The 25,415-nt window shown below is 64.2% G+C and overlaps 7 pseudogenes; all 7 read right to left on the reverse strand.

Moving 5' to 3' along the window:
- Window positions 1-2,910: 2,910 nt before the first annotated feature.
- On the reverse strand, window positions 2,911-3,029 carry LOC142867387 (uncharacterized; annotated as a pseudogene).
- A 3,550-nt stretch (window positions 3,030-6,579) lies between these two features.
- Window positions 6,580-6,698, reverse strand: LOC142867388 (uncharacterized; annotated as a pseudogene).
- Window positions 6,699-10,246: 3,548 nt separating this feature from the next.
- On the reverse strand, window positions 10,247-10,365 carry LOC142867389 (uncharacterized; annotated as a pseudogene).
- Window positions 10,366-13,915: 3,550 nt separating this feature from the next.
- Window positions 13,916-14,034, reverse strand: LOC142867390 (uncharacterized; annotated as a pseudogene).
- Window positions 14,035-17,584: 3,550 nt separating this feature from the next.
- Window positions 17,585-17,703, reverse strand: LOC142867391 (uncharacterized; annotated as a pseudogene).
- Window positions 17,704-21,259: 3,556 nt separating this feature from the next.
- On the reverse strand, window positions 21,260-21,378 carry LOC142867392 (uncharacterized; annotated as a pseudogene).
- Window positions 21,379-24,932: 3,554 nt separating this feature from the next.
- LOC142867394 (uncharacterized) lies at window positions 24,933-25,051 on the reverse strand (annotated as a pseudogene).
- Between the last annotated feature and the right edge of the window lie 364 nt (window positions 25,052-25,415).

A 25,415-nucleotide genomic window follows, 5' to 3' on the forward strand; every position in this document is an offset into this window, starting at 1 on the left:
CCGTGTCCTCCTGTGGCCCAGTCCAAGGGGCCTGGGCCTGGCCCGGGGCTGGATTGGACCCCAACCACCCTCGGGTGTGGACTTGCTAAAAGCCGGCGATTAGATATTGGATTCGAGCTTCCTTGAGGTCATTTCACTAATGAGTGCACCGGAAAGAGTTTCCTAATCCATCTGTGAGGGTGGCAACTGAAAGAGAATTTTAAAGCTGACAGAATAGGCGAGGAAAGGCATAGGAGATTTCCACACCCAGTAAGGCAGACTTTCCCGAAATGGAAGAAAGAAACGAGCAAACAGAGACACCGGTAGCCCGCCCGGATCAGAGTCGGCTCCTTAGAGAAAGCACCCTGACCAGGTTCACCCGTGGGTGGGTGGCGAGCCAGTGGCATTCAGAAGCGCGAGGCCCGCAGTCTGTGCAGAAGACACCTGCACTCGGGTGTGTGTGGCGGCACGATTCCCAAGCAGCTCCAAATGGTAATCCAAAGAGAAGCCAGGGAGTTCCCAAGGCCCCAGGTGTCCTCAGCCCACGACTGGCTGCTGTGGGAATGCGAAGCCCGGCTCCTTGTCTCAGAGCGGGACAACCAGGAGGTGTGACGTACACCCCGGGGTTCCCAGGAGGATCAGGCTGAAGCTGGTACTTGGCCTGAAAATGTCCCCTCGCATGGGCACCCCCTTCCGCTTCCGGCTCCTCTGCTCCCGGTGCCCCTCCATCCAGGGGCCAGACTTTAAGAAGTCACCCGCAGGAGAATCCTGGTCCCAAAGGAGCCTTCTGGGGGACCCGTGCTGAGAGAGGTTGTGGGCATGGCCCGCTGGGGCTCTGCCCGGCCCAGGGCTGGGAGATGCCACCTCCCAGCTCCGGGTCCCTGCAGGAAGCGTTGGCAAGCACAGGGCCAGTCCCCCAAAGGCCCAGGTGCAGGGAGCCCAGGCCAAGCAGCCTGTGGAAGAAGCCACATGCCGTGCCACCCCGGGAACACGACTGCAGGTCGCGGCCCCTCCCGCCTCCTCCCCGACATGGCGCAGGGCTCAGAGACACCTGAGACGCTGCTACCAAAGTCCAAAGGGCATCGGTTGCTCCTCCAAAGCACCCGAGCAGACCGCGTTGTCCAGCCAGCCCCTGGGCCTCCCTGGGGTGCCCAGCACAAAAGTGCAGACAACCCCCGGACTCGCAATATCAGTTTGAGGATGTTCCTGCCACTCTAAGGACCCGCAGGCCAGCTGGGCCTTCAGGCAGGACAGAGAGCCCCGGAATCCGACGTGGAGAGCTGCGTGGACGTCCCCATCAGGAGGCGGTCCCCACCTCCGAGGCTCTCCCCTTGCGGGGAGCGGCAGCCCCAGGGCCTCAGGGAAGACACCAGGCTGGGCCCCCGCGGCACAGCGGGGCACGTCCCCGTCCCCGGCAGGCGACTTAGCGATGCCTGCGCCAGACTGCTGCGGCCGCCCTGCTGCCGGGTTCCTGGAGGGCTTCCTGGAAGCAGCGTCCACACCAAGCCCCTGGAAGGCCCAGGCGACGGAGGAGCCGGTCAGGCAGGGGCCGAGGACGGTGACGGGCGGGGAGGAGCGTGTCAGGCAGGGGCCGAGGACGGTGACAGGCCGGGCGGGAAGGAGCCGGTCAGGCGGGGGCCCAGGACAGTGACGGGCCTGGCCGGGGAGGAGCGAGTCAGGCAGTGGCCCAGGTGGTGGGCCGGGCGGAGAGGAGCCTGTCAGGCAGGGGCAGAGGACGGTGACGGTGACGGGCCGGGGCGGGAAGGGGCCGGTCAGGCAGGGGCAGGGGCCGAGGACAGTGACGGGCCTGGCGGGGGAGGAGCGCGTCAGGCAGGGGCAGAGGAGACGGGCTGGGTAAGGGGTAGGGTGACAGTTAGGGCACAATTCACAATCGCAAAGATGTGGAAGCGACCCGAGTGCCCATCCATCCAGGAGTGCATTAGTAACATGTGGCGCGTGGACACCACGGAGTGCCATTCGGCTGTGAGGAGCAGCGGTGAGGGGGCGCCTCTCGTGTTCTCCTGGCCAGAGCTGGAACCCGTTCCAGTAGGCCAGGTGTCCCAAGAACGGACACACGAGCACCACGTGCGCGCGCTCACCGGCAAATTGGTAGGAACGGATGGACACCTAAGTGGACAGCGAGGAATCACCTTCATCGGGTGGGTGTCGGGCGGGCGTGGGGAGGGGGTGGGCATACACATCCATTAGGGAGGGGGTGGGTGCGCACCGACTGGGGGATGGGCGCACTTGAAGCTCTGACCCGAGGGGGGAGGCGGGGAAAGAGCAATGCACCCGACCTGAACATTGGTACCCCCACAATACGCTGGGAGAGAATGAGAAATAAATAAGGAGACAGGGGGGAGGGGGGCACGGGCAACACATGTCACCTCAATACTTGTACTCCCATCATCTGCTAGAAAGGAGAGAGAAAAGAAAATGCAATCATAGAGATAAGAGACACTTTCTAAGAACATGAATCCGAAAAGAAAAGTAAAAGGAGGCCTGTCGAGCAGGTCTGGGTGTGACTCCGGATCCCCCAACCTCCAGTGCCACCACCAGAGATTCCTACGTGTAGCCCATAGAACCCCAAAAGCAACGGGACGAGTTCTGGTCACATACTCGCTCAAAGTGACATCCTGGAATCCTTCCGGAACTCCCTCCCCTCTCAGACTCTCCAGGTTTCCTCCAGCGTGTCGTTTCCCACAGACCAGACCTTTGGACTGAGACCGGACAGTCCAGATGGCACGCATGCTGCCCCGTGGCGGCGGTGTCCCGGCTTGGGACAAGAGGAGGCCCCACGGTGCGGGCTGGGGCGGCAGGCACCGCGGCGGGCGCTGAGGGTGGGGGTGATCCGCCGGACCGCCGCCCCGCCGCGCTCCCGGCAAGGGGACAGAGCAACAGGCAAAAAAAAAAAAAAAAAAAAAAAAAAAAAGCCTAGGACACCCGGGATTCCCAGGCGGTCTCCCATCCAAGTACTAACCAGGCCCGACGCTGCTTAGCTTCGGAGATCAGACGAGATGGGGCGCGTTCGGGGTGGTGTGGCCCTAGACCGCGGAGGGCGCCCCTGCCCCGCTCAAGAGGCCAGCCTCACCGCGCTTCCCCGCGATAGCGCTGACCCGCGCCGGGCCTGTGGAGTTCGCCGGCCCGGTCGGGCGGACTCCGGAGGACTGAGGTGAGGGACGGGGCGGGGCGGGGTGGGGTGGGGGCTGTCTACACACACACACACACACACACACACACACACACACACACACACAAACACACACACACAGACACGATGCGCCTCCACGGCTGGACCCGCCAAGGTGGAGACCTTCCAGCCCCCCTCCTCTCCTCACCTCGCCTCCTTCACCTACCCGCCCCCACCCCCAGCGCGCCGCCGCTGACTGCGCACGCGCGCTCACCCTTTGACCCCAGCCAGGGGCCGCCCTCCCGCACAACCCCTGTCAGCTGCGCCCCCGCCCTGTGGGTGGGCTGCCGCCTATTCCCCAGGGCCAGGGCTGGGGCACAGCGCATGGGGGAGGGGAGCGAGTGTAGGGGCGTCTCTCGGGATGTGTCCCATGGCTGGGGTGGGGCGGGGTGGTTTGGGGGGCGCTGAAGAAATCAGTCCCCTCCATCTCCTACCTCTGGAAAACCCCCAAGCCCTTGGAGAACTGCCGGCACCGCTCCCGTGGGGGCCGGGACCCTGCTCCGTGTCCTCCTGTGGCCCAGTCCAAGGGGCCTGGGCCTGGCCCGGGGCTGGATTGGACCCCAACCACCCTCGGGTGTGGACTTGCTAAAAGCCGGCGATTAGATATTGGATTCGAGCTTCCTTGAGGTCATTTCACTAATGAGTGCACCGGAAAGAGTTTCCTAATCCATCTGTGAGGGTGGCAACTGAAAGAGAATTTTAAAGCTGACAGAATAGGCGAGGAAAGGCATAGGAGATTTCCACACCCAGTAAGGCAGACTTTCCCGAAATGGAAGAAAGAAACGAGCAAACAGAGACACCGGTAGCCCGCCCGGATCAGAGTCGGCTCCTTAGAGAAAGCACCCTGACCAGGTTCACCCGTGGGTGGGTGGCGAGCCAGTGGCATTCAGAAGCGCGAGGCCCGCAGTCTGTGCAGAAGACACCTGCACTCGGGTGTGTGTGGCGGCACGATTCCCAAGCAGCTCCAAATGGTAATCCAAAGAGAAGCCAGGGAGTTCCCAAGGCCCCAGGTGTCCTCAGCCCACGACTGGCTGCTGTGGGAATGCGAAGCCCGGCTCCTTGTCTCAGAGCGGGACAACCAGGAGGTGTGACGTACACCCCGGGGTTCCCAGGAGGATCAGGCTGAAGCTGGTACTTGGCCTGAAAATGTCCCCTCGCATGGGCACCCCCTTCCGCTTCCGGCTCCTCTGCTCCCGGTGCCCCTCCATCCAGGGGCCAGACTTTAAGAAGTCACCCGCAGGAGAATCCTGGTCCCAAAGGAGCCTTCTGGGGGACCCGTGCTGAGAGAGGTTGTGGGCATGGCCCGCTGGGGCTCTGCCCGGCCCAGGGCTGGGAGATGCCACCTCCCAGCTCCGGGTCCCTGCAGGAAGCGTTGGCAAGCACAGGGCCAGTCCCCCAAAGGCCCAGGTGCAGGGAGCCCAGGCCAAGCAGCCTGTGGAAGAAGCCACATGCCGTGCCACCCCGGGAACACGACTGCAGGTCGCGGCCCCTCCCGCCTCCTCCCCGACATGGCGCAGGGCTCAGAGACACCTGAGACGCTGCTACCAAAGTCCAAAGGGCATCGGTTGCTCCTCCAAAGCACCCGAGCAGACCGCGTTGTCCAGCCAGCCCCTGGGCCTCCCTGGGGTGCCCAGCACAAAAGTGCAGACAACCCCCGGACTCGCAATATCAGTTTGAGGATGTTCCTGCCACTCTAAGGACCCGCAGGCCAGCTGGGCCTTCAGGCAGGACAGAGAGCCCCGGAATCCGACGTGGAGAGCTGCGTGGACGTCCCCATCAGGAGGCGGTCCCCACCTCCGAGGCTCTCCCCTTGCGGGGAGCGGCAGCCCCAGGGCCTCAGGGAAGACACCAGGCTGGGCCCCCGCGGCACAGCGGGGCACGTCCCCGTCCCCGGCAGGCGACTTAGCGATGCCTGCGCCAGACTGCTGCGGCCGCCCTGCTGCCGGGTTCCTGGAGGGCTTCCTGGAAGCAGCGTCCACACCAAGCCCCTGGAAGGCCCAGGCGACGGAGGAGCCGGTCAGGCAGGGGCCGAGGACGGTGACGGGCGGGGAGGAGCGTGTCAGGCAGGGGCCGAGGACGGTGACAGGCCGGGCGGGAAGGAGCCGGTCAGGCGGGGGCCCAGGACAGTGACGGGCCTGGCCGGGGAGGAGCGAGTCAGGCAGTGGCCCAGGTGGTGGGCCGGGCGGAGAGGAGCCTGTCAGGCAGGGGCAGAGGACGGTGACGGTGACGGGCCGGGGCGGGAAGGGGCCGGTCAGGCAGGGGCAGGGGCCGAGGACAGTGACGGGCCTGGCGGGGGAGGAGCGCGTCAGGCAGGGGCAGAGGAGACGGGCTGGGTAAGGGGTAGGGTGACAGTTAGGGCACAATTCACAATCGCAAAGATGTGGAAGCGACCCGAGTGCCCATCCATCCAGGAGTGCATTAGTAACATGTGGCGCGTGGACACCACGGAGTGCCATTCGGCTGTGAGGAGCAGCGGTGAGGGGGCGCCTCTCGTGTTCTCCTGGCCAGAGCTGGAACCCGTTCCAGTAGGCCAGGTGTCCCAAGAACGGACACACGAGCACCACGTGCGCGCGCTCACCGGCAAATTGGTAGGAACGGATGGACACCTAAGTGGACAGCGAGGAATCACCTTCATCGGGTGGGTGTCGGGCGGGCGTGGGGAGGGGGTGGGCATACACATCCATTAGGGAGGGGGTGGGTGCGCACCGACTGGGGGATGGGCGCACTTGAAGCTCTGACCCGAGGGGGGAGGCGGGGAAAGAGCAATGCACCCGACCTGAACATTGGTACCCCCACAATACGCTGGGAGAGAATGAGAAATAAATAAGGAGACAGGGGGGAGGGGGGCACGGGCAACACATGTCACCTCAATACTTGTACTCCCATCATCTGCTAGAAAGGAGAGAGAAAAGAAAATGCAATCATAGAGATAAGAGACACTTTCTAAGAACATGAATCCGAAAAGAAAAGTAAAAGGAGGCCTGTCGAGCAGGTCTGGGTGTGACTCCGGATCCCCCAACCTCCAGTGCCACCACCAGAGATTCCTACGTGTAGCCCATAGAACCCCAAAAGCAACGGGACGAGTTCTGGTCACATACTCGCTCAAAGTGACATCCTGGAATCCTTCCGGAACTCCCTCCCCTCTCAGACTCTCCAGGTTTCCTCCAGCGTGTCGTTTCCCACAGACCAGACCTTTGGACTGAGACCGGACAGTCCAGATGGCACGCATGCTGCCCCGTGGCGGCGGTGTCCCGGCTTGGGACAAGAGGAGGCCCCACGGTGCGGGCTGGGGCGGCAGGCACCGCGGCGGGCGCTGAGGGTGGGGGTGATCCGCCGGACCGCCGCCCCGCCGCGCTCCCGGCAAGGGGACAGAGCAACAGGCAAAAAAAAAAAAAAAAAAAAAAAAAAAAAGCCTAGGACACCCGGGATTCCCAGGCGGTCTCCCATCCAAGTACTAACCAGGCCCGACGCTGCTTAGCTTCGGAGATCAGACGAGATGGGGCGCGTTCGGGGTGGTGTGGCCCTAGACCGCGGAGGGCGCCCCTGCCCCGCTCAAGAGGCCAGCCTCACCGCGCTTCCCCGCGATAGCGCTGACCCGCGCCGGGCCTGTGCAGTTGGCCGGCCCGGTCGGGCGGACTCCGGAGGACTGAGGTGAGGGACGGGGCGGGGCGGGGTGGGGTGGGGGCTGTCTACACACACACACACACACACACACACACACACACACACACACAAACACACACACACAGACACGATGCGCCTCCACGGCTGGACCCGCCAAGGTGGAGACCTTCCAGCCCCCCTCCTCTCCTCACCTCGCCTCCTTCACCTACCCGCCCCCACCCCCAGCGCGCCGCCGCTGACTGCGCACGCGCGCTCACCCTTTGACCCCAGCCAGGGGCCGCCCTCCCGCACAACCCCTGTCAGCTGCGCCCCCGCCCTGTGGGTGGGCTGCCGCCTATTCCCCAGGGCCAGGGCTGGGGCACAGCGCATGGGGGAGGGGAGCGAGTGTAGGGGCGTCTCTCGGGATGTGTCCCATGGCTGGGGTGGGGCGGGGTGGTTTGGGGGGCGCTGAAGAAATCAGTCCCCTCCATCTCCTACCTCTGGAAAACCCCCAAGCCCTTGGAGAACTGCCGGCACCGCTCCCGTGGGGGCCGGGACCCTGCTCCGTGTCCTCCTGTGGCCCAGTCCAAGGGGCCTGGGCCTGGCCCGGGGCTGGATTGGACCCCAACCACCCTCGGGTGTGGACTTGCTAAAAGCCGGCGATTAGATATTGGATTCGAGCTTCCTTGAGGTCATTTCACTAATGAGTGCACCGGAAAGAGTTTCCTAATCCATCTGTGAGGGTGGCAACTGAAAGAGAATTTTAAAGCTGACAGAATAGGCGAGGAAAGGCATAGGAGATTTCCACACCCAGTAAGGCAGACTTTCCCGAAATGGAAGAAAGAAACGAGCAAACAGAGACACCGGTAGCCCGCCCGGATCAGAGTCGGCTCCTTAGAGAAAGCACCCTGACCAGGTTCACCCGTGGGTGGGTGGCGAGCCAGTGGCATTCAGAAGCGCGAGGCCCGCAGTCTGTGCAGAAGACACCTGCACTCGGGTGTGTGTGGCGGCACGATTCCCAAGCAGCTCCAAATGGTAATCCAAAGAGAAGCCAGGGAGTTCCCAAGGCCCCAGGTGTCCTCAGCCCACGACTGGCTGCTGTGGGAATGCGAAGCCCGGCTCCTTGTCTCAGAGCGGGACAACCAGGAGGTGTGACGTACACCCCGGGGTTCCCAGGAGGATCAGGCTGAAGCTGGTACTTGGCCTGAAAATGTCCCCTCGCATGGGCACCCCCTTCCGCTTCCGGCTCCTCTGCTCCCGGTGCCCCTCCATCCAGGGGCCAGACTTTAAGAAGTCACCCGCAGGAGAATCCTGGTCCCAAAGGAGCCTTCTGGGGGACCCGTGCTGAGAGAGGTTGTGGGCATGGCCCGCTGGGGCTCTGCCCGGCCCAGGGCTGGGAGATGCCACCTCCCAGCTCCGGGTCCCTGCAGGAAGCGTTGGCAAGCACAGGGCCAGTCCCCCAAAGGCCCAGGTGCAGGGAGCCCAGGCCAAGCAGCCTGTGGAAGAAGCCACATGCCGTGCCACCCCGGGAACACGACTGCAGGTCGCGGCCCCTCCCGCCTCCTCCCCGACATGGCGCAGGGCTCAGAGACACCTGAGACGCTGCTACCAAAGTCCAAAGGGCATCGGTTGCTCCTCCAAAGCACCCGAGCAGACCGCGTTGTCCAGCCAGCCCCTGGGCCTCCCTGGGGTGCCCAGCACAAAAGTGCAGACAACCCCCGGACTCGCAATATCAGTTTGAGGATGTTCCTGCCACTCTAAGGACCCGCAGGCCAGCTGGGCCTTCAGGCAGGACAGAGAGCCCCGGAATCCGACGTGGAGAGCTGCGTGGACGTCCCCATCAGGAGGCGGTCCCCACCTCCGAGGCTCTCCCCTTGCGGGGAGCGGCAGCCCCAGGGCCTCAGGGAAGACACCAGGCTGGGCCCCCGCGGCACAGCGGGGCACGTCCCCGTCCCCGGCAGGCGACTTAGCGATGCCTGCGCCAGACTGCTGCGGCCGCCCTGCTGCCGGGTTCCTGGAGGGCTTCCTGGAAGCAGCGTCCACACCAAGCCCCTGGAAGGCCCAGGCGACGGAGGAGCCGGTCAGGCAGGGGCCGAGGACGGTGACGGGCGGGGAGGAGCGTGTCAGGCAGGGGCCGAGGACGGTGACAGGCCGGGCGGGAAGGAGCCGGTCAGGCGGGGGCCCAGGACAGTGACGGGCCTGGCCGGGGAGGAGCGAGTCAGGCAGTGGCCCAGGTGGTGGGCCGGGCGGAGAGGAGCCTGTCAGGCAGGGGCAGAGGACGGTGACGGTGACGGGCCGGGGCGGGAAGGGGCCGGTCAGGCAGGGGCAGGGGCCGAGGACAGTGACGGGCCTGGCGGGGGAGGAGCGCGTCAGGCAGGGGCAGAGGAGACGGGCTGGGTAAGGGGTAGGGTGACAGTTAGGGCACAATTCACAATCGCAAAGATGTGGAAGCGACCCGAGTGCCCATCCATCCAGGAGTGCATTAGTAACATGTGGCGCGTGGACACCACGGAGTGCCATTCGGCTGTGAGGAGCAGCGGTGAGGGGGCGCCTCTCGTGTTCTCCTGGCCAGAGCTGGAACCCGTTCCAGTAGGCCAGGTGTCCCAAGAACGGACACACGAGCACCACGTGCGCGCGCTCACCGGCAAATTGGTAGGAACGGATGGACACCTAAGTGGACAGCGAGGAATCACCTTCATCGGGTGGGTGTCGGGCGGGCGTGGGGAGGGGGTGGGCATACACATCCATTAGGGAGGGGGTGGGTGCGCACCCACTGGGGGATGGGCGCACTTGAAGCTCTGACCCGAGGGGGGAGGCGGGGAAAGAGCAATGCACCCGACCTGAACATTGGTACCCCCACAATACGCTGGGAGAGAATGAGAAATAAATAAGGAGACAGGGGGGAGGGGGGCACGGGCAACACATGTCACCTCAATACTTGTACTCCCATCATCTGCTAGAAAGGAGAGAGAAAAGAAAATGCAATCATAGAGATAAGAGACACTTTCTAAGAACATGAATCCGAAAAGAAAAGTAAAAGGAGGCCTGTCGAGCAGGTCTGGGTGTGACTCCGGATCCCCCAACCTCCAGTGCCACCACCAGAGATTCCTACGTGTAGCCCATAGAACCCCAAAAGCAACGGGACGAGTTCTGGTCACATACTCGCTCAAAGTGACATCCTGGAATCCTTCCGGAACTCCCTCCCCTCTCAGACTCTCCAGGTTTCCTCCAGCGTGTCGTTTCCCACAGACCAGACCTTTGGACTGAGACCGGACAGTCCAGATGGCACGCATGCTGCCCCGTGGCGGCGGTGTCCCGGCTTGGGACAAGAGGAGGCCCCACGGTGCGGGCTGGGGCGGCAGGCACCGCGGCGGGCGCTGAGGGTGGGGGTGATCCGCCGGACCGCCGCCCCGCCGCGCTCCCGGCAAGGGGACAGAGCAACAGGCAAAAAAAAAAAAAAAAAAAAAAAAAAAAAGCCTAGGACACCCGGGATTCCCAGGCGGTCTCCCATCCAAGTACTAACCAGGCCCGACGCTGCTTAGCTTCGGAGATCAGACGAGATGGGGCGCGTTCGGGGTGGTGTGGCCCTAGACCGCGGAGGGCGCCCCTGCCCCGCTCAAGAGGCCAGCCTCACCGCGCTTCCCCGCGATAGCGCTGACCCGCGCCGGGCCTGTGGAGTTCGCCGGCCCGGTCGGGCGGACTCCGGAGGACTGAGGTGAGGGACGGGGCGGGGCGGGGTGGGGTGGGGGCTGTCTACACACACACACACACACACACACACACACACACACACACACACAAACACACACACACAGACACGATGCGCCTCCACGGCTGGACCCGCCAAGGTGGAGACCTTCCAGCCCCCCTCCTCTCCTCACCTCGCCTCCTTCACCTACCCGCCCCCACCCCCAGCGCGCCGCCGCTGACTGCGCACGCGCGCTCACCCTTTGACCCCAGCCAGGGGCCGCCCTCCCGCACAACCCCTGTCAGCTGCGCCCCCGCCCTGTGGGTGGGCTGCCGCCTATTCCCCAGGGCCAGGGCTGGGGCACAGCGCATGGGGGAGGGGAGCGAGTGTAGGGGCGTCTCTCGGGATGTGTCCCATGGCTGGGGTGGGGCGGGGTGGTTTGGGGGGCGCTGAAGAAATCAGTCCCCTCCATCTCCTACCTCTGGAAAACCCCCAAGCCCTTGGAGAACTGCCGGCACCGCTCCCGTGGGGGCCGGGACCCTGCTCCGTGTCCTCCTGTGGCCCAGTCCAAGGGGCCTGGGCCTGGCCCGGGGCTGGATTGGACCCCAACCACCCTCGGGTGTGGACTTGCTAAAAGCCGGCGATTAGATATTGGATTCGAGCTTCCTTGAGGTCATTTCACTAATGAGTGCACCGGAAAGAGTTTCCTAATCCATCTGTGAGGGTGGCAACTGAAAGAGAATTTTAAAGCTGACAGAATAGGCGAGGAAAGGCATAGGAGATTTCCACACCCAGTAAGGCAGACTTTCCCGAAATGGAAGAAAGAAACGAGCAAACAGAGACACCGGTAGCCCGCCCGGATCAGAGTCGGCTCCTTAGAGAAAGCACCCTGACCAGGTTCACCCGTGGGTGGGTGGCGAGCCAGTGGCATTCAGAAGCGCGAGGCCCGCAGTCTGTGCAGAAGACACCTGCACTCGGGTGTGTGTGGCGGCACGATTCCCAAGCAGCTCCAAATGGTAATCCAAAGAGAAGCCAGGGAGTTCCCAAGGCCCCAGGTGTCCTCAGCCCACGACTGGCTGCTGTGGGAATGCGAAGCCCGGCTCCTTGTCTCAGAGCGGGACAACCAGGAGGTGTGACGTACACCCCGGGGTTCCCAGGAGGATCAGGCTGAAGCTGGTACTTGGCCTGAAAATGTCCCCTCGCATGGGCACCCCCTTCCGCTTCCGGCTCCTCTGCTCCCGGTGCCCCTCCATCCAGGGGCCAGACTTTAAGAAGTCACCCGCAGGAGAATCCTGGTCCCAAAGGAGCCTTCTGGGGGACCCGTGCTGAGAGAGGTTGTGGGCATGGCCCGCTGGGGCTCTGCCCGGCCCAGGGCTGGGAGATGCCACCTCCCAGCTCCGGGTCCCTGCAGGAAGCGTTGGCAAGCACAGGGCCAGTCCCCCAAAGGCCCAGGTGCAGGGAGCCCAGGCCAAGCAGCCTGTGGAAGAAGCCACATGCCGTGCCACCCCGGGAACACGACTGCAGGTCGCGGCCCCTCCCGCCTCCTCCCCGACATGGCGCAGGGCTCAGAGACACCTGAGACGCTGCTACCAAAGTCCAAAGGGCATCGGTTGCTCCTCCAAAGCACCCGAGCAGACCGCGTTGTCCAGCCAGCCCCTGGGCCTCCCTGGGGTGCCCAGCACAAAAGTGCAGACAACCCCCGGACTCGCAATATCAGTTTGAGGATGTTCCTGCCACTCTAAGGACCCGCAGGCCAGCTGGGCCTTCAGGCAGGACAGAGAGCCCCGGAATCCGACGTGGAGAGCTGCGTGGACGTCCCCATCAGGAGGCGGTCCCCACCTCCGAGGCTCTCCCCTTGCGGGGAGCGGCAGCCCCAGGGCCTCAGGGAAGACACCAGGCTGGGCCCCCGCGGCACAGCGGGGCACGTCCCCGTCCCCGGCAGGCGACTTAGCGATGCCTGCGCCAGACTGCTGCGGCCGCCCTGCTGCCGGGTTCCTGGAGGGCTTCCTGGAAGCAGCGTCCACACCAAGCCCCTGGAAGGCCCAGGCGACGGAGGAGCCGGTCAGGCAGGGGCCGAGGACGGTGACGGGCGGGGAGGAGCGTGTCAGGCAGGGGCCGAGGACGGTGACAGGCCGGGCGGGAAGGAGCCGGTCAGGCGGGGGCCCAGGACAGTGACGGGCCTGGCCGGGGAGGAGCGAGTCAGGCAGTGGCCCAGGTGGTGGGCCGGGCGGAGAGGAGCCTGTCAGGCAGGGGCAGAGGACGGTGACGGTGACGGGCCGGGGCGGGAAGGGGCCGGTCAGGCAGGGGCAGGGGCCGAGGACAGTGACGGGCCTGGCGGGGGAGGAGCGCGTCAGGCAGGGGCAGAGGAGACGGGCTGGGTAAGGGGTAGGGTGACAGTTAGGGCACAATTCACAATCGCAAAGATGTGGAAGCGACCCGAGTGCCCATCCATCCAGGAGTGCATTAGTAACATGTGGCGCGTGGACACCACGGAGTGCCATTCGGCTGTGAGGAGCAGCGGTGAGGGGGCGCCTCTCGTGTTCTCCTGGCCAGAGCTGGAACCCGTTCCAGTAGGCCAGGTGTCCCAAGAACGGACACACGAGCACCACGTGCGCGCGCTCACCGGCAAATTGGTAGGAACGGATGGACACCTAAGTGGACAGCGAGGAATCACCTTCATCGGGTGGGTGTCGGGCGGGCGTGGGGAGGGGGTGGGCATACACATCCATTAGGGAGGGGGTGGGTGCGCACCGACTGGGGGATGGGCGCACTTGAAGCTCTGACCCGAGGGGGGAGGCGGGGAAAGAGCAATGCACCCGACCTGAACATTGGTACCCCCACAATACGCTGGGGGAGAATGAGAAATAAATAAGGAGACAGGGGGGAGGGGGGCACGGGCAACACATGTCACCTCAATACTTGTACTCCCATCATCTGCTAGAAAGGAGAGAGAAAAGAAAATGCAATCATAGAGATAAGAGACACTTTCTAAGAACATGAATCCGAAAAGAAAAGTAAAAGGAGGCCTGTCGAGCAGGTCTGGGTGTGACTCCGGATCCCCCAACCTCCAGTGCCACCACCAGAGATTCCTACGTGTAGCCCATAGAACCCCAAAAGCAACGGGACGAGTTCTGGTCACATACTCGCTCAAAGTGACATCCTGGAATCCTTCCGGAACTCCCTCCCCTCTCAGACTCTCCAGGTTTCCTCCAGCGTGTCGTTTCCCACAGACCAGACCTTTGGACTGAGACCGGACAGTCCAGATGGCACGCATGCTGCCCCGTGGCGGCGGTGTCCCGGCTTGGGACAAGAGGAGGCCCCACGGTGCGGGCTGGGGCGGCAGGCACCGCGGCGGGCGCTGAGGGTGGGGGTGATCCGCCGGACCGCCGCCCCGCCGCGCTCCCGGCAAGGGGACAGAGCAACAGGCAAAAAAAAAAAAAAAAAAAAAAAAAAAAAGCCTAGGACACCCGGGATTCCCAGGCGGTCTCCCATCCAAGTACTAACCAGGCCCGACGCTGCTTAGCTTCGGAGATCAGACGAGATGGGGCGCGTTCGGGGTGGTGTGGCCCTAGACCGCGGAGGGCGCCCCTGCCCCGCTCAAGAGGCCAGCCTCACCGCGCTTCCCCGCGATAGCGCTGACCCGCGCCGGGCCTGTGCAGTTGGCCGGCCCGGTCGGGCGGACTCCGGAGGACTGAGGTGAGGGACGGGGCGGGGCGGGGTGGGGTGGGGGCTGTCTACACACACACACACACACACACACACACACACACACACACACACAAACACACACACACAGACACGATGCGCCTCCACGGCTGGACCCGCCAAGGTGGAGACCTTCCAGCCCCCCTCCTCTCCTCACCTCGCCTCCTTCACCTACCCGCCCCCACCCCCAGCGCGCCGCCGCTGACTGCGCACGCGCGCTCACCCTTTGACCCCAGCCAGGGGCCGCCCTCCCGCACAACCCCTGTCAGCTGCGCCCCCGCCCTGTGGGTGGGCTGCCGCCTATTCCCCAGGGCCAGGGCTGGGGCACAGCGCATGGGGGAGGGGAGCGAGTGTAGGGGCGTCTCTCGGGATGTGTCCCATGGCTGGGGTGGGGCGGGGTGGTTTGGGGGGCGCTGAAGAAATCAGTCCCCTCCATCTCCTACCTCTGGAAAACCCCCAAGCCCTTGGAGAACTGCCGGCACCGCTCCCGTGGGGGCCGGGACCCTGCTCCGTGTCCTCCTGTGGCCCAGTCCAAGGGGCCTGGGCCTGGCCCGGGGCTGGATTGGACCCCAACCACCCTCGGGTGTGGACTTGCTAAAAGCCGGCGATTAGATATTGGATTCGAGCTTCCTTGAGGTCATTTCACTAATGAGTGCACCGGAAAGAGTTTCCTAATCCATCTGTGAGGGTGGCAACTGAAAGAGAATTTTAAAGCTGACAGAATAGGCGAGGAAAGGCATAGGAGATTTCCACACCCAGTAAGGCAGACTTTCCCGACATGGAAGAAAGAAACGAGCAAACAGAGACACCGGTAGCCCGCCCGGATCAGAGTCGGCTCCTTAGAGAAAGCACCCTGACCAGGTTCACCCGTGGGTGGGTGGCGAGCCAGTGGCATTCAGAAGCGCGAGGCCCGCAGTCTGTGCAGAAGACACCTGCACTCGGGTGTGTGTGGCGGCACGATTCCCAAGCAGCTCCAAATGGTAATCCAAAGAGAAGCCAGGGAGTTCCCAAGGCCCCAGGTGTCCTCAGCCCACGACTGGCTGCTGTGGGAATGCGAAGCCCGGCTCCTTGTCTCAGAGCGGGACAACCAGGAGGTGTGACGTACACCCCGGGGTTCCCAGGAGGATCAGGCTGAAGCTGGTACTTGGCCTGAAAATGTCCCCTCGCATGGGCACCCCCTTCCGCTTCCGGCTCCTCTGCTCCCGGTGCCCCTCCATCCAGGGGCCAGACTTTAAGAAGTCACCCGCAGGAGAATCCTGGTCCCAAAGGAGCCTTCTGGGGGACCCGTGCTGAGAGAGGTTGTGGGCATGGCCCGCTGGGGCTCTGCCCGGCCCAGGGCTGGGAGATGCCACCTCCCAGCTCCGGGTCCCTGCAGGAAGCGTTGGCAAGCACAGGGTCAGTCCCCCAAAGGCCCAGGTGCAGGGAGCCCAGGCCAAGCAGCCTGTGGAAGAAGCCACATGCCGTGCCACCCCGGGAACACGACTGCAGGTCGCGGCCCCTCCCGCCTCCTCCCCGACATGGCGCAGGGCTCAGAGACACCTGAGACGCTGCTACCAAAGTCCAAAGGGCATCGGTTGCTCCTCCAAAGCACCCGAGCAGACCGCGTTGTCCAGCCAGCCCCTGGGCCTCCCTGGGGTGCCCAGCACAAAAGTGCAGACAACCCCCGGACTCGCAATATCAGTTTGAGGATGTTCCTGCCACTCTAAGGACCCGCAGGCCAGCTGGGCCTTCAGGCAGGACAGAGAGCCCCGGAATCCGACGTGGAGAGCTGCGTGGACGTCCCCATCAGGAGGCGGTCCCCACCTCCGAGGCTCTCCCCTTGCGGGGAGCGGCAGCCCCAGGGCCTCAGGGAAGACACCAGGCTGGGCCCCCGCGGCACAGCGGGGCACGTCCCCGTCCCCGGCAGGCGACTTAGCGATGCCTGCGCCAGACTGCTGCGGCCGCCCTGCTGCCGGGTTCCTGGAGGGCTTCCTGGAAGCAGCGTCCACACCAAGCCCCTGGAAGGCCCAGGCGACGGAGGAGCCGGTCAGGCAGGGGCCGAGGACGGTGACGGGCGGGGAGGAGCGTGTCAGGCAGGGGCCGAGGACGGTGACAGGCCGGGCGGGAAGGAGCCGGTCAGGCGGGGGCCCAGGACAGTGACGGGCCTGGCCGGGGAGGAGCGAGTCAGGCAGTGGCCCAGGTGGTGGGCCGGGCGGAGAGGAGCCTGTCAGGCAGGGGCAGAGGACGGTGACGGTGACGGGCCGGGGCGGGAAGGGGCCGGTCAGGCAGGGGCAGGGGCCGAGGACAGTGACGGGCCTGGCGGGGGAGGAGCGCGTCAGGCAGGGGCAGAGGAGACGGGCTGGGTAAGGGGTAGGGTGACAGTTAGGGCACAATTCACAATCGCAAAGATGTGGAAGCGACCCGAGTGCCCATCCATCCAGGAGTGCATTAGTAACATGTGGCGCGTGGACACCACGGAGTGCCATTCGGCTGTGAGGAGCAGCGGTGAGGGGGCGCCTCTCGTGTTCTCCTGGCCAGAGCTGGAACCCGTTCCAGTAGGCCAGGTGTCCCAAGAACGGACACACGAGCACCACGTGCGCGCGCTCACCGGCAAATTGGTAGGAACGGATGGACACCTAAGTGGACAGCGAGGAATCACCTTCATCGGGTGGGTGTCGGGCGGGCGTGGGGAGGGGGTGGGCATACACATCCATTAGGGAGGGGGTGGGTGCGCACCGACTGGGGGATGGGCGCACTTGAAGCTCTGACCCGAGGGGGGAGGCGGGGAAAGAGCAATGCACCCGACCTGAACATTGGTACCCCCACAATACGCTGGGAGAGAATGAGAAATAAATAAGGAGACAGGGGGGAGGGGGGCACGGGCAACACATGTCACCTCAATACTTGTACTCCCATCATCTGCTAGAAAGGAGAGAGAAAAGAAAATGCAATCATAGAGATAAGAGACACTTTCTAAGAACATGAATCCGAAAAGAAAAGTAAAAGGAGGCCTGTCGAGCAGGTCTGGGTGTGACTCCGGATCCCCCAACCTCCAGTGCCACCACCAGAGATTCCTACGTGTAGCCCATAGAACCCCAAAAGCAACGGGACGAGTTCTGGTCACATACTCGCTCAAAGTGACATCCTGGAATCCTTCCGGAACTCCCTCCCCTCTCAGACTCTCCAGGTTTCCTCCAGCGTGTCGTTTCCCACAGACCAGACCTTTGGACTGAGACCGGACAGTCCAGATGGCACGCATGCTGCCCCGTGGCGGCGGTGTCCCGGCTTGGGACAAGAGGAGGCCCCACGGTGCGGGCTGGGGCGGCAGGCACCGCGGCGGGCGCTGAGGGTGGGGGTGATCCGCCGGACCGCCGCCCCGCCGCGCTCCCGGCAAGGGGACAGAGCAACAGGCAAAAAAAAAAAAAAAAAAAAAAAAAAAAAGCCTAGGACACCCGGGATTCCCAGGCGGTCTCCCATCCAAGTACTAACCAGGCCCGACGCTGCTTAGCTTCGGAGATCAGACGAGATGGGGCGCGTTCGGGGTGGTGTGGCCCTAGACCGCGGAGGGCGCCCCTGCCCCGCTCAAGAGGCCAGCCTCACCGCGCTTCCCCGCGATAGCGCTGACCCGCGCCGGGCCTGTGGAGTTCGCCGGCCCGGTCGGGCGGACTCCGGAGGACTGAGGTGAGGGACGGGGCGGGGCGGGGTGGGGTGGGGGCTGTCTACACACACACACACACACACACACACACACACACACACACACACAAACACACACACACAGACACGATGCGCCTCCACGGCTGGACCCGCCAAGGTGGAGACCTTCCAGCCCCCCTCCTCTCCTCACCTCGCCTCCTTCACCTACCCGCCCCCACCCCCAGCGCGCCGCCGCTGACTGCGCACGCGCGCTCACCCTTTGACCCCAGCCAGGGGCCGCCCTCCCGCACAACCCCTGTCAGCTGCGCCCCCGCCCTGTGGGTGGGCTGCCGCCTATTCCCCAGGGCCAGGGCTGGGGCACAGCGCATGGGGGAGGGGAGCGAGTGTAGGGGCGTCTCTCGGGATGTGTCCCATGGCTGGGGTGGGGCGGGGTGGTTTGGGGGGCGCTGAAGAAATCAGTCCCCTCCATCTCCTACCTCTGGAAAACCCCCAAGCCCTTGGAGAACTGCCGGCACCGCTCCCGTGGGGGCCGGGACCCTGCTCCGTGTCCTCCTGTGGCCCAGTCCAAGGGGCCTGGGCCTGGCCCGGGGCTGGATTGGACCCCAACCACCCTCGGGTGTGGACTTGCTAAAAGCCGGCGATTAGATATTGGATTCGAGCTTCCTTGAGGTCATTTCACTAATGAGTGCACCGGAAAGAGTTTCCTAATCCATCTGTGAGGGTGGCAACTGAAAGAGAATTTTAAAGCTGACAGAATAGGCGAGGAAAGGCATAGGAGATTTCCACACCCAGTAAGGCAGACTTTCCCGAAATGGAAGAAAGAAACGAGCAAACAGAGACACCGGTAGCCCGCCCGGATCAGAGTCGGCTCCTTAGAGAAAGCACCCTGACCAGGTTCACCCGTGGGTGGGTGGCGAGCCAGTGGCATTCAGAAGCGCGAGGCCCGCAGTCTGTGCAGAAGACACCTGCACTCGGGTGTGTGTGGCGGCACGATTCCCAAGCAGCTCCAAATGGTAATCCAAAGAGAAGCCAGGGAGTTCCCAAGGCCCCAGGTGTCCTCAGCCCACGACTGGCTGCTGTGGGAATGCGAAGCCCGGCTCCTTGTCTCAGAGCGGGACAACCAGGAGGTGTGACGTACACCCCGGGGTTCCCAGGAGGATCAGGCTGAAGCTGGTACTTGGCCTGAAAATGTCCCCTCGCATGGGCACCCCCTTCCGCTTCCGGCTCCTCTGCTCCCGGTGCCCCTCCATCCAGGGGCCAGACTTTAAGAAGTCACCCGCAGGAGAATCCTGGTCCCAAAGGAGCCTTCTGGGGGACCCGTGCTGAGAGAGGTTGTGGGCATGGCCCGCTGGGGCTCTGCCCGGCCCAGGGCTGGGAGATGCCACCTCCCAGCTCCGGGTCCCTGCAGGAAGCGTTGGCAAGCACAGGGCCAGTCCCCCAAAGGCCCAGGTGCAGGGAGCCCAGGCCAAGCAGCCTGTGGAAGAAGCCACATGCCGTGCCACCCCGGGAACACGACTGCAGGTCGCGGCCCCTCCCGCCTCCTCCCCGACATGGCGCAGGGCTCAGAGACACCTGAGACGCTGCTACCAAAGTCCAAAGGGCATCGGTTGCTCCTCCAAAGCACCCGAGCAGACCGCGTTGTCCAGCCAGCCCCTGGGCCTCCCTGGGGTGCCCAGCACAAAAGTGCAGACAACCCCCGGACTCGCAATATCAGTTTGAGGATGTTCCTGCCACTCTAAGGACCCGCAGGCCAGCTGGGCCTTCAGGCAGGACAGAGAGCCCCGGAATCCGACGTGGAGAGCTGCGTGGACGTCCCCATCAGGAGGCGGTCCCCACCTCCGAGGCTCTCCCCTTGCGGGGAGCGGCAGCCCCAGGGCCTCAGGGAAGACACCAGGCTGGGCCCCCGCGGCACAGCGGGGCACGTCCCCGTCCCCGGCAGGCGACTTAGCGATGCCTGCGCCAGACTGCTGCGGCCGCCCTGCTGCCGGGTTCCTGGAGGGCTTCCTGGAAGCAGCGTCCACACCAAGCCCCTGGAAGGCCCAGGCGACGGAGGAGCCGGTCAGGCAGGGGCCGAGGACGGTGACGGGCGGGGAGGAGCGTGTCAGGCAGGGGCCGAGGACGGTGACAGGCCGGGCGGGAAGGAGCCGGTCAGGCGGGGGCCCAGGACAGTGACGGGCCTGGCCGGGGAGGAGCGAGTCAGGCAGTGGCCCAGGTGGTGGGCCGGGCGGAGAGGAGCCTGTCAGGCAGGGGCAGAGGACGGTGACGGTGACGGGCCGGGGCGGGAAGGGGCCGGTCAGGCAGGGGCAGGGGCCGAGGACAGTGACGGGCCTGGCGGGGGAGGAGCGCGTCAGGCAGGGGCAGAGGAGACGGGCTGGGTAAGGGGTAGGGTGACAGTTAGGGCACAATTCACAATCGCAAAGATGTGGAAGCGACCCGAGTGCCCATCCATCCAGGAGTGCATTAGTAACATGTGGCGCGTGGACACCACGGAGTGCCATTCGGCTGTGAGGAGCAGCGGTGAGGGGGCGCCTCTCGTGTTCTCCTGGCCAGAGCTGGAACCCGTTCCAGTAGGCCAGGTGTCCCAAGAACGGACACACGAGCACCACGTGCGCGCGCTCACCGGCAAATTGGTAGGAACGGATGGACACCTAAGTGGACAGCGAGGAATCACCTTCATCGGGTGGGTGTCGGGCGGGCGTGGGGAGGGGGTGGGCATACACATCCATTAGGGAGGGGGTGGGTGCGCACCGACTGGGGGATGGGCGCACTTGAAGCTCTGACCCGAGGGGGGAGGCGGGGAAAGAGCAATGCACCCGACCTGAACATTGGTACCCCCACAATACGCTGGGGGAGAATGAGAAATAAATAAGGAGACAGGGGGGAGGGGGGCACGGGCAACACATGTCACCTCAATACTTGTACTCCCATCATCTGCTAGAAAGGAGAGAGAAAAGAAAATGCAATCATAGAGCATAGAGATAAGAGACACTTTCTAAGAACATGAATCCGAAAAGAAAAGTAAAAGGAGGCCTGTCGAGCAGGTCTGGGTGTGACTCCGGATCCCCCAACCTCCAGTGCCACCACCAGAGATTCCTACGTGTAGCCCATAGAACCCCAAAAGCAACGGGACGAGTTCTGGTCACATACTCGCTCAAAGTGACATCCTGGAATCCTTCCGGAACTCCCTCCCCTCTCAGACTCTCCAGGTTTCCTCCAGCGTGTCGTTTCCCACAGACCAGACCTTTGGACTGAGACCGGACAGTCCAGATGGCACGCATGCTGCCCCGTGGCGGCGGTGTCCCGGCTTGGGACAAGAGGAGGCCCCACGGTGCGGGCTGGGGCGGCAGGCACCGCGGCGGGCGCTGAGGGTGGGGGTGATCCGCCGGACCGCCGCCCCGCCGCGCTCCCGGCAAGGGGACAGAGCAACAGGCAAAAAAAAAAAAAAAAAAAAAAAAAAAAGCCTAGGACACCCGGGATTCCCAGGCGGTCTCCCATCCAAGTACTAACCAGGCCCGACGCTGCTTAGCTTCGGAGATCAGACGAGATGGGGCGCGTTCGGGGTGGTGTGGCCCTAGACCGCGGAGGGCGCCCCTGCCCCGCTCAAGAGGCCAGCCTCACCGCGCTTCCCCGCGATAGCGCTGACCCGCGCCGGGCCTGTGCAGTTGGCCGGCCCGGTCGGGCGGACTCCGGAGGACTGAGGTGAGGGACGGGGCGGGGCGGGGTGGGGTGGGGGCTGTCTACACACACACACACACACACACACACACACACACACACACACACACAAACACACACACACAGACACGATGCGCCTCCACGGCTGGACCCGCCAAGGTGGAGACCTTCCAGCCCCCCTCCTCTCCTCACCTCGCCTCCTTCACCTACCCGCCCCCACCCCCAGCGCGCCGCCGCTGACTGCGCACGCGCGCTCACCCTTTGACCCCAGCCAGGGGCCGCCCTCCCGCACAACCCCTGTCAGCTGCGCCCCCGCCCTGTGGGTGGGCTGCCGCCTATTCCCCAGGGCCAGGGCTGGGGCACAGCGCATGGGGGAGGGGAGCGAGTGTAGGGGCGTCTCTCGGGATGTGTCCCATGGCTGGGGTGGGGCGGGGTGGTTTGGGGGGCGCTGAAGAAATCAGTCCCCTCCATCTCCTACCTCTGGAAAACCCCCAAGCCCTTGGAGAACTGCCGGCACCGCTCCCGTGGGGGCCGGGACCCTGCTCCGTGTCCTCCTGTGGCCCAGTCCAAGGGGCCTGGGCCTGGCCCGGGGCTGGATTGGACCCCAACCACCCTCGGGTGTGGACTTGCTAAAAGCCGGCGATTAGATATTGGATTCGAGCTTCCTTGAGGTCATTTCACTAATGAGTGCACCGGAAAGAGTTTCCTAATCCATCTGTGAGGGTGGCAACTGAAAGAGAATTTTAAAGCTGACAGAATAGGCGAGGAAAGGCATAGGAGATTTCCACACCCAGTAAGGCAGACTTTCCCGAAATGGAAGAAAGAAACGAGCAAACAGAGACACCGGTAGCCCGCCCGGATCAGAGTCGGCTCCTTAGAGAAAGCACCCTGACCAGGTTCACCCGTGGGTGGGTGGCGAGCCAGTGGCATTCAGAAGCGCGAGGCCCGCAGTCTGTGCAGAAGACACCTGCACTCGGGTGTGTGTGGCGGCACGATTCCCAAGCAGCTCCAAATGGTAATCCAAAGAGAAGCCAGGGAGTTCCCAAGGCCCCAGGTGTCCTCAGCCCACGACTGGCTGCTGTGGGAATGCGAAGCCCGGCTCCTTGTCTCAGAGCGGGACAACCAGGAGGTGTGACGTACACCCCGGGGTTCCCAGGAGGATCAGGCTGAAGCTGGTACTTGGCCTGAAAATGTCCCCTCGCATGGGCACCCCCTTCCGCTTCCGGCTCCTCTGCTCCCGGTGCCCCTCCATCCAGGGGCCAGACTTTAAGAAGTCACCCGCAGGAGAATCCTGGTCCCAAAGGAGCCTTCTGGGGGACCCGTGCTGAGAGAGGTTGTGGGCATGGCCCGCTGGGGCTCTGCCCGGCCCAGGGCTGGGAGATGCCACCTCCCAGCTCCGGGTCCCTGCAGGAAGCGTTGGCAAGCACAGGGCCAGTCCCCCAAAGGCCCAGGTGCAGGGAGCCCAGGCCAAGCAGCCTGTGGAAGAAGCCACATGCCGTGCCACCCCGGGAACACGACTGCAGGTCGCGGCCCCTCCCGCCTCCTCCCCGACATGGCGCAGGGCTCAGAGACACCTGAGACGCTGCTACCAAAGTCCAAAGGGCATCGGTTGCTCCTCCAAAGCACCCGAGCAGACCGCGTTGTCCAGCCAGCCCCTGGGCCTCCCTGGGGTGCCCAGCACAAAAGTGCAGACAACCCCCGGACTCGCAATATCAGTTTGAGGATGTTCCTGCCACTCTAAGGACCCGCAGGCCAGCTGGGCCTTCAGGCAGGACAGAGAGCCCCGGAATCCGACGTGGAGAGCTGCGTGGACGTCCCCATCAGGAGGCGGTCCCCACCTCCGAGGCTCTCCCCTTGCGGGGAGCGGCAGCCCCAGGGCCTCAGGGAAGACACCAGGCTGGGCCCCCGCGGCACAGCGGGGCACGTCCCCGTCCCCGGCAGGCGACTTAGCGATGCCTGCGCCAGACTGCTGCGGCCGCCCTGCTGCCGGGTTCCTGGAGGGCTTCCTGGAAGCAGCGTCCACACCAAGCCCCTGGAAGGCCCAGGCGACGGAGGAGCCGGTCAGGCAGGGGCCGAGGACGGTGACGGGCGGGGAGGAGCGTGTCAGGCAGGGGCCGAGGACGGTGACAGGCCGGGCGGGAAGGAGCCGGTCAGGCGGGGGCCCAGGACAGTGACGGGCCTGGCCGGGGAGGAGCGAGTCAGGCAGTGGCCCAGGTGGTGGGCCGGGCGGAGAGGAGCCTGTCAGGCAGGGGCAGAGGACGGTGACGGTGACGGGCCGGGGCGGGAAGGGGCCGGTCAGGCAGGGGCAGGGGCCGAGGACAGTGACGGGCCTGGCGGGGGAGGAGCGCGTCAGGCAGGGGCAGAGGAGACGGGCTGGGTAAGGGGTAGGGTGACAGTTAGGGCACAATTCACAATCGCAAAGATGTGGAAGCGACCCGAGTGCCCATCCATCCAGGAGTGCATTAGTAACATGTGGCGCGTGGACACCACGGAGTGCCATTCGGCTGTGAGGAGCAGCGGTGAGGGGGCGCCTCTCGTGTTCTCCTGGCCAGAGCTGGAACCCGTTCCAGTAGGCCAGGTGTCCCAAGAACGGACACACGAGCACCACGTGCGCGCGCTCACCGGCAAATTGGTAGGAACGGATGGACACCTAAGTGGACAGCGAGGAATCACCTTCATCGGGTGGGTGTCGGGCGGGCGTGGGGAGGGGGTGGGCATACACATCCATTAGGGAGGGGGTGGGTGCGCACCGACTGGGGGATGGGCGCACTTGAAGCTCTGACCCGAGGGGGGAGGCGGGGAAAGAGCAATGCACCCGACCTGAACATTGGTACCCCCACAATACGCTGGGAGAGAATGAGAAATAAATAAGGAGACAGGGGGGAGGGGGGCACGGGCAACACATGTCACCTCAATACTTGTACTCCCATCATCTGCTAGAAAGGAGAGAGAAAAGAAAATGCAATCATAGAGATAAGAGACACTTTCTAAGAACATGAATCCGAAAAGAAAAGTAAAAGGAGGCCTGTCGAGCAGGTCTGGGTGTGACTCCGGATCCCCCAACCTCCAGTGCCACCACCAGAGATTCCTACGTGTAGCCCATAGAACCCCAAAAGCAACGGGACGAGTTCTGGTCACATACTCGCTCAAAGTGACATCCTGGAATCCTTCCGGAACTCCCTCCCCTCTCAGACTCTCCAGGTTTCCTCCAGCGTGTCGTTTCCCACAGACCAGACCTTTGGACTGAGACCGGACAGTCCAGATGGCACGCATGCTGCCCCGTGGCGGCGGTGTCCCGGCTTGGGACAAGAGGAGGCCCCACGGTGCGGGCTGGGGCGGCAGGCACCGCGGCGGGCGCTGAGGGTGGGGGTGATCCGCCGGACCGCCGCCCCGCCGCGCTCCCGGCAAGGGGACAGAGCAACAGGCAAAAAAAAAAAAAAAAAAAAAAAAAAAAAAAGCCTAGGACACCCGGGATTCCCAGGCGGTCTCCCATCCAAGTACTAACCAGGCCCGACGCTGCTTAGCTTCGGAGATCAGACGAGATGGGGCGCGTTCGGGGTGGTGTGGCCCTAGACCGCGGAGGGCGCCCCTGCCCCGCTCAAGAGGCCAGCCTCACCGCGCTTCCCCGCGATAGCGCTGACCCGCGCCGGGCCTGTGCAGTTGGCCGGCCCGGTCGGGCGGACTCCGGAGGACTGAGGTGAGGGACGGGGCGGGGCGGGGTGGGGTGGGGGCTGTCTACACACACACACACACACACACACACACACACACACACACACACAAACACACACACACAGACACGATGCGCCTCCACGGCTGGACCCGCCAAGGTGGAGACCTTCCAGCCCCCCTCCTCTCCTCACCTCGCCTCCTTCACCTACCCGCCCCCACCCCCAGCGCGCCGCCGCTGACTGCGCACGCGCGCTCACCCTTTGACCC

This window comes from Microcebus murinus, unplaced genomic scaffold, assembly GCF_040939455.1.
Source record: "Microcebus murinus isolate Inina unplaced genomic scaffold, M.murinus_Inina_mat1.0 scaf015_hap2_Mmur4.0, whole genome shotgun sequence".
Classification (NCBI taxonomy): Eukaryota; Metazoa; Chordata; class Mammalia; order Primates; family Cheirogaleidae; genus Microcebus; species Microcebus murinus.